This window comes from Mercenaria mercenaria, chromosome 15 (assembly GCF_021730395.1).
Source record: "Mercenaria mercenaria strain notata chromosome 15, MADL_Memer_1, whole genome shotgun sequence".
Classification (NCBI taxonomy): Eukaryota; Metazoa; Mollusca; class Bivalvia; order Venerida; family Veneridae; genus Mercenaria; species Mercenaria mercenaria.
Window position 1 is genome coordinate 55,425,385 of NC_069375.1, and position 9,059 is coordinate 55,434,443.

Below are 9,059 nucleotides of genomic sequence, written 5' to 3' on the forward strand. Positions count from 1 at the left end.
CATATATATCATTGAATATTAAAGTCTGTTTATTTACAAATTACAGGTAATGCATTGCAAAACATTGTGTTTTATTTTCCCAAGACCTATAGGGGCGGATAGCTCAGTGGTTTGCACACTGACCTTCCATTCCTGAGGTCGGGGGTTCGATCCCCGGCAGCTACTCGGGAATTTTCAGAAACGCTTTTCAGTGTTTCCCACCCAACTCGAGGTGTACTGGTCAGGAACCCAAGCAATCCTTGCGTGTATCAGTGCTATACACTGGGCACGTTAAAGTACCAGGCTGTCTATTCGCAACGAGCTAGGCTAAGTTAGCCGGACAAGCCTGTATCTGATTTCTGATCTCTCTGTCGTGGGGGCTTTGTCTCACTCTGTCCCTCTGGTCAGATCGCTTTGTGTCTGTACTAGTAGAGGATGAATTATGCGCCCTGTGTGGCTGCATTTGAACTATGTAAAGCGCCTTTGAACGTGAAATTGATCATGAAAAGGGCGCTATATAACTCTGGTATAATAATAATAATAATAATAATATATGCAAATGAATATTTGGTATATTATTGCGTTTTCATGTATTTGTAAGTTTACTTTGTACCATTATTTAAGTTGACCTCCGGCCGTTGACCGCCATGTTTGTTTACATGTTTGTTTACAGTTTGTATGTACATTACATTTAATATAATATAATAATACAATATAATAGATTGATAATAGACAATCGCCATTACATCTGAGAACTGTTATATCAATGAATTATACATTCATATATATCATTGAATATTAAAGTCTGTTTATTTACAAATTACAGTGTTACATCATTACACCGACAAGCCCTTATAGAACCCATAATACCCAAAACACTGAGCAAGCCAAACGGCGACACTTACCTGTCTGTTGCATCTCCTTTGTCAAAAGCTGCCGATTTGGTGAGATATCCTCTTCTTGTTTCCAAGCTGTCATTACCTGATGCCATTGGCCAAGCCAAGTAAAACGAGTCCCTAATCATTGTTTCAAGGCTTCCTCCTAAGTTAATGCCACAAAGTGACTGAGTTTTAGGGATGTTGAGGTTTTCTCGTAATTTATTCATATTTACTTTATATACAGCCTGTTGTTTATAGCTCACTTCACATCACATATATTCCACGTGGCATTATGTTTTATGGTATTCATCGAAAATAAAACAAAAAAAATTAATGTGTGTTTCTTGAACACGTAATATTTTAGATATATGTATAATTAAAACCCTTTAAACACAGTCTATTATATCTGCTAACAAAGCATTTGTCCCGTACAAATTTATAATCTATAATCTTTTCTTATCAACTTACATTATAAAACATTCTAAATAAATCCACATTTCTTTCAGAACTATTTTAACATACAATTGCAAATGTACCGATACGATTAATATTTTATTCCTACAAACATTGCAGAATATCATAGCGACAAATATCCATGCTGCATGACAATACTCCGGTATTGGATTTCGAATTCAGCGATAATTGTCTGTACACAAGTTGAAATTTGATCGGTAATATCCATAAATATCATATAGGATGATTTATGTTGTAAATCCGATCTAAGAAGTGTTAAAATGTAAACCTCCAGTTCCAAAGCTAAGTTTCCCAATTTCTATAAATAGTTAAACACTGCATAGACAACGATAAAACATTTTCTCATTCAATCAGATTTCAGCTTATGCCATTGCAAAGCAGATCCAGTTGTGCACTGTAACACAAATTAATCAAGAATGTCCTTTTAAAGTCTGCTCTGTCTCATGATTCCCATGCTCATAAAAGATTTAAGCCATCGGCATGATAATCAGACATTGCAAATGGGAAGTGTCCAGCATTGGTATATTCACAGGTTTTCTCATTACTTTGAATGGATCAGTACCGATGGCTTGTCCTGTAACGATCCGAAAAGTTAATATCACAAACTGATACTTCATTTATATGATTAATGTCAACAAGAAAGCCACAGTTAATGTTCTAAAGCCAATGTCTTCAGTTCGGTTTACCAGTTTAATCAAGTTCCGTTTAATCAAGTTCCGGTCAAAGTCGCTGTACATATGAAACTGTTAGAGATTAAAGGTACAAAAAAAGAAAAGGAAAGTTGATAATATTTAAGGACTGAGTTATTTGTCCTTGTACACCCATATTGCTATCTGCCGATATCATTATGTCAACCTTCATGAAAATGTGATGCATATATAGTTTCCAACCATTTTCCGGGGAATATGTAAAACAAACTATGAGATAAATTGAGAAACTACTTCAGGAAAGATTATGTTTTGCGACACTGGTGAGAAACGGGCAGTATTTGCGGATTCCATAACAAAGTCAACATTTCCTTTTCAGGTCGGGAAGAATATTACGGTACTGTCTAACCCTTGCTATGAACCCTTGGATGTTAACTTCTGTGCCTTTTAGACGTCAGTTATGAATCAATGCTTGAATTAAAACGCTACTTTATCAAAAAGTACTTAAAAGGTAGAACATTGATTTATTTCATTTCTTTTAACCTGCAGAATATGGTATGCCAGCACAAAATTTGTCACTGACTATTGTTACGGATATATCCGTCTCTCTGATATCTTTTTGATGGAAATTATGCAGATCCTCAGATGTTTTTGGCCTCTTTACAAGGAAGTGAAGAGCTATCATTCATTGCCTCAAGTTGCATTAAATTCTTTAGAGTGGTTTCAAACCTAATGAGGGAAAGTTAGGTATCAAGGAATAAGTCAATCATATTCTAATTAGCTCTGCACTTCATTGGCTTCTATCGTATTCTATCTTCGAATATTGTCCGAAATAATTGATACATATCACAAGAGTTTTAAAAGCTCAAACAGGTTAAAATATCGTAGAAAGTCATCAAAGGAACATTTCTGGCAAATCACACTGAAAAAATGACTTAAAATTCAAAGGATTTACAACAGGGTCATAAAGAAAACTTTAGCTTTGCATCGCGGCAGCAAAGTTGTTAATAAATACCAAGACGGATTTAATAAGATTATTAGAGGATCACCAAGATGCTATGTTTACGCCCGTGAGTCCGTCCGTTCGTCCGCTGATCCTTCCGTCAACATTTTCCGTTTCCGGACACTGAAAGTATATAGCTATAGCTTTCAAAATTTATAGATGACTAATCACCATCTGAGAATGATCCCGAAAGTGTTCGTGGTCCATAGGTCGAAGTAACCTGGAGACTGATTATGGTTTCCAGCTATGGCTTTCAGAAAAATACACAATGATATTCAAGAAGATCACTATTAATTTTGAGGTAAATGGTCTGAAGGTCAATGTTTTAGGGACTTGACGAAATTGCTAGTACCTTTTCCTTCCCGGACTCTAAGTAAAGAAGCATACAAGATACTACTTTCAATTTCTACAGGATATTTAAACACAACTTGGGAAGGATCTGATTATTTTTTCTATCAAAAGTTCAGAGGTCATGTTCACAATCACCCGGCGACTGTAAATGGTTTCAAGGCTATAAGTTATAAAGTATTACAGCTACGGCTTTAAGGCTTAACACAATAAATAAGTATCAGTCGAAAAAAGATCCATGTTGATTTTTGGTCAGTGGCGCAAAGGCAAGGTCACAGGAATCTGACGAAATTGTGGGTACTGTTTTTGTTTCTTAGCTCTATGTTGACGGTGTTTATTTAACAGTAATATATGACCTTTTCCCCCATTTCCTAAGGATCTGATGTACACAACATTAGCTATATTACTTTATTAACCCCCCCCCCCCCCCCCCCCACACACACACACACAAAACTATGTACTATTTAAATAAGATCACATTGTGACACATATAAAATAAAGCTAGCCGCTTGTTTGAGTGTGCACAATAGATACATGCATATTTATTGCGGATTGTGACAGATTGATTGTAATGAACCCTTTACAGCGAAACACCTTTAGAGTTTTAAATGTGTATCAACGCTTACTATGATATTATAGCAAAAACGGAACAACCTTACTTTTTGCGACTTAAATCATATGCACCTTGCTTATGCCTTTGTAATTTTCTTAGTTTTTTTTCAGAATCTTTCAAAAACTTATCTCTTCACTATTTATTTAGCGATTTATTTAATGAACAAATATACCCGTTACACAGAGTTAGATCTCTATTAGAAATGTATGTTTAATTATTCTTCATGAAATTTTGTATCTATTTTCTTTTAATATGAAAGTATTCAAAACGTTGACTGTTTACAATACCTGGTTTTGCATTTTCATTTGTTATACATTGGGATATTTTAATAATCAGTAAGCAACTTTTGAAATAGTGCGTGACTTCCAAATTCATTTATTTCCGATCTATCCTGGTTGCACAGCCAGGATTTCACATTTCATTACCTCTTATGAACAGACTCGGTCAAACTGAGCCTGCTTTTATTCAGCTTGGTTGCATTCTATGCTTCCAAAGGAACGTATGTACAGATTTTATTGGTAAAATGAGGTAATAATTATTTAACCAACATGTATTCCTGATGAATTCCGCCGAAATATATATTTCTCAAATTGAATCTTTGACATGTAATATGCTCATCCTTTTTCAATTAACAAAGATTTATTCAATGCATATATGATTTATATCGCTTGAGATAGCATTTCGGTAATAAAATTCCTTCGGATGAAGTCATTTGTCGCAATTACTCCAAATATGGATTTCTATTTCTCTAATATTTGAGATACACACGAAAGACAAACTGATAGAAAAGATGTTCTCTCCAGTTTTACGAGAGTTGGTCAATATGTAACCCAGCGTCATATTGGCGGGCTGCCCATTGTCATCTATCTAGAATTAGCATGATGCCTTTACACATGTACATTTGAATGTCAGTGTTCTTTTGCAATTATTAAAATTTCAGTGTAAACAAGTCAGTGATCATTATTAAGGATACAGACACCCAAGACTTAGAAATACGCTCTGACTGAAACTTATTATACAGTAATGTATTCATACCGGAAGAACGCCAATATGTGAAGGCGCCACAGTATGTCTTATCTATTGTTTACAGAGAAATATGACATAACTGCAGAAACGGTTTAAGAACAATTCAAAGTGATATAAAATGCGTTGCGTATAATACTTCTAATATCGTGTTCATAGTATCTACTGGTCAAATTAGTGATTCAGGAAATATAACAAACATTTACGAACAGTCCTTCTGTTTTTTAAGTGTGATCAAAAGCAATCTGAGAATAAAATCTGGAAGCCTCACATGTATCCTTGGTTGCACGTGATATATATGCACGCATCTACTTTCTTTTGATGCATACAAAACGTAGCTCTACAATCTCTCTAGCCTATTTGAGTACTTACCTGTCTGTTGGAACCCATTAGACAAAAGCGGACTATTTGGTGAGATACCCTTACGTTATCCTCAAATACTGCCACAAAGACAATTGACTAGCGACGATGACACTTTTTATTGTAATCTATTTACTTTTTATGTCACAAATATGCGTTTACTCACATACATTCCAAATTATTTCATAGTATTAATGTTAGTATGGCTACCGACTAGATAAAATAATTTTGTAAAACTATTATTCTTACTTCATCAGTCTTGGCTCTGATTATCTAGTCTGGCTATCTTTTTTATATACTGACTTCATCAGACTTGGCTCGTGTTATCTATGTTTCGAGAAGAAAAGGGACATAATTATACAAAATTTGAACAGCCTCAGGAGTTATCTCCTTTGAACAAAACATAGGGTCTGAACACAGACTATATTGTTGTATTCGATCTAAATGTAACAGTAGCTCATTTCCTGAAAACATTTGATAAATAAAATCAAATAATGCAAACGTACTAAACATAGTTTGTTTGACGAATAAAGATTTTTCCACCCACATATTTATGTTTTAATAGTTGAAAATAATTTGCTTTCCATAAACAATAAGTTAATCCACTTAAATTCAGAATTATTTCAAATACACATTTAAGCAGTTGTAAATGTTCTGATGTCAGTTTTTAAAACAACAACCATTCAGAGAATATCCGGGCGACAAATCTCCTTCTTTCTACATTCATTTACAACAATATGAGCCGCGCCATGAGAAAACCAACATAGTGGCTTTGCGACTAGCATGGATCCAGACCAGCCTGCGCATGTGCGCAGTCTGGTCAGGATCCATGCTGTCCGCTAATTGCAATAGGCCTTGAAAGCGAGCAGCATGCATGGATCCTGACCAGACTGCGCGGATGCAGAAACTGATACAGTGCGCTGCCAAGAGCGCATCTGGAAAAGTAGCGACGCCCACCCAGTATTCAAAATCGCAGGATTTTAGGTCAGGCGAATATGGATGGTGCAGCATTATTTAACCTGCTTGTCTATGTAAATACTGCTAAAATATTGTTCTTATGTGCAGATGCATTGTCATGAATAACGTAGCTGCCCCGCGAAACATTTGCGGGTGATGTTTAACGTTTTTAGAACCTTTTACCTGTAAAACTTTCAAGTAATAGAATTGGGTTTATGCACAATAGGGCCTTTGGAATTGTATTGCTATAACTAGTCGTTCTTCCCCTTTCCTTGTTTATCCGCCTTTGAGTAAATTCCCTGTAAGTATATGAAACGAGTTAGTCTCAAAATTATCTGAATTCCCATCCATTAAGACAGATAAGGTTAAGTGAATGTCGTCTGCATCTTATCAATAAATTCGTTCACTGAAGTTTTGTTTAAAGTCAACGTCCATGCGAAACTGTTTGAAATTCATGAATGAACAGAAAGAAAAGAAAAGAGAGATCAGGACAGAGTATCTGATACCTAGATACTCATTGCTATAGACTAGGTCCTTAAACACTCTCATTACAGAGTTATTTGTATTTACGCACTCTCGTAAAATAGTTGTTAGTCCTTGCACATTTTCAGTACAGAGTTATAGGCTCTTCCACACTATTTAGTTAAATCTACGTTAATACTTACATGTAATTTTCTAATATATAACTGATGCTTGTTCTGGTCCAATGTGGCAGAGGGAGTCCAGGATTTACTATTTGGCTGTTATTCCATCAGTCCTGCTTTCATTAATATCTTCCATTGCACACGGATAAGACAAATTAATACGCGTAGTATTGTGTAATACGCCTTGAGAAAATAGTTCGTTTAACTACGATCAGACCAAAGGTATCCATCCTTTTACAATCTCAGTACAGTTATTGGTCCTTGCACACTCACTCTCAACACAAAGTGATTGACACATGTATGATCTCAAGACAGATTAATAGGTCCATGTACAATCTCAGGACAGAAATGTAGGTCCTTTCATACTCTCAATGCTATTTGCCAGTACCATTATGCCAAGCCTCGTGAATCATTTTATAGTATTTTTTTTGTGGTGTTGGGGGGTGGGGGGCGGTAAAGTGTGAAAAATACAAATGAGAATACAAATCGGAAGCGAGAAAATGAGAGAATATTATGTTTTGACTGGATTTGAGGACTGGTAAAGAGGATTAATTCTATTTTGCACTCCGGAATGAATTTCTGGTGCTTTCACAGGTGTTATCAACTCAGGAACATATATGGCAAATGTGTTCCAAAGTGGGTCAGTAGTTTTTAATAAAATATTTTTATATTCCCAACTATACACGTATATATAACGATCATCGCCTTGTTTATGTTTAAAAATAATTTTAAAACGATTGTTGCCCAAACAATATTTCTATGAAATAATATTAAAATCGGATTTGCGTGTGAAGCAGAGACAGTGTTTGAAGACATTTCTATTTTAGCTCATTCACCTACATTTTCAACAAACTGGAATAATTTGCAAATTTGGTTTCTGGCAAGAGATTTTTACATAAGTGTACACACACTCTAGCAGTCATGTATTTTATGTCTCGAAATCATTTGGGATATGTATGTTTAGGATTATTAAATTATTGTTTGTATGGGAACTCTTTCAATTTTGTATAAGAAGATTTTGATGAGACAATTTAGATTGAAAAGTTCTACTACATACATATAGGGAGAAGCTATTTTTTATTTTGCATGAAATAATTCGAGAACATTACTAGAACGTACACACCGACCTTGACATCAACTTATTTCGAAAAGGACTGTCTATGAAACGCGTCGTATCATCAAGTTTTGTTAACTTGTTGACCGACAATAGACGGACTATGGAAATGAACGGGCCATGCATATTGGATTATGAGAACAGCTCCACTTTGCACTCAGGTGAACTTAAAGCGAAAGAGTGAAACTTACTTAAGAGATATTACGCATTGCATCGCTATCAATTCTGCCACTCAGTATGATAAGTTACACCAAAAAAGTCTATATCCATGGATATACATGAACCCAGAATGACAATATTTTGACTATAAAAGGGGCTATTTCTGTCTTCAAATGAAAGACAGATAGTCAGACGGACAGACAGAGGAACCTTTTCACTTCTCTCGTATGACGCGAATCGAAATAGACGTTTTTCCACTAGGCTACCGATTAGATGAACCAGTTAAGTTAAAGCCAGTTCACTATTTTTGTGCATAGTCTTCATATTTATTTTCTGATATGTTTATGTGTGGTACGTGCTTAATGTCTTCCGTTTACTCATGATGCCTACAGTACCATCATAACAATTTAATGTTTTGTCAGGTTTAACGTCGTACCTTTACAACCATAGGTCATATGGTGAATTTTCCAGTTGGATGGCGTTCCACAGTGAGGCTCGAACCCACAACGATGCGGGGCAAGTGATTTGAAGTCAGTGATCTTAACCACTTAACCACAGGGACCCCAACAATTTAATGGAATAGTTTATTGATTTCACAACATGTCTGTTATCTGTGCAGATGATGATTTCATGACATTATAGTTCTTAGGCATTCAAACATCTGTAAGGTTTAGCGTTAATACAAGCACGCAATCACATGTTATTTTAACACCATTCTAAAAGGCATCTCTTCAAAAGATCAAGAAAGACTTAAGTGATTTAATTACAATTAATTCATGGCACTAAATAGTATTAATAAGGCTGTCCGGCACGTTTCTTATAAAAGAGGTCACGGCTCAACGTCGTTTCTCCAAGTGACC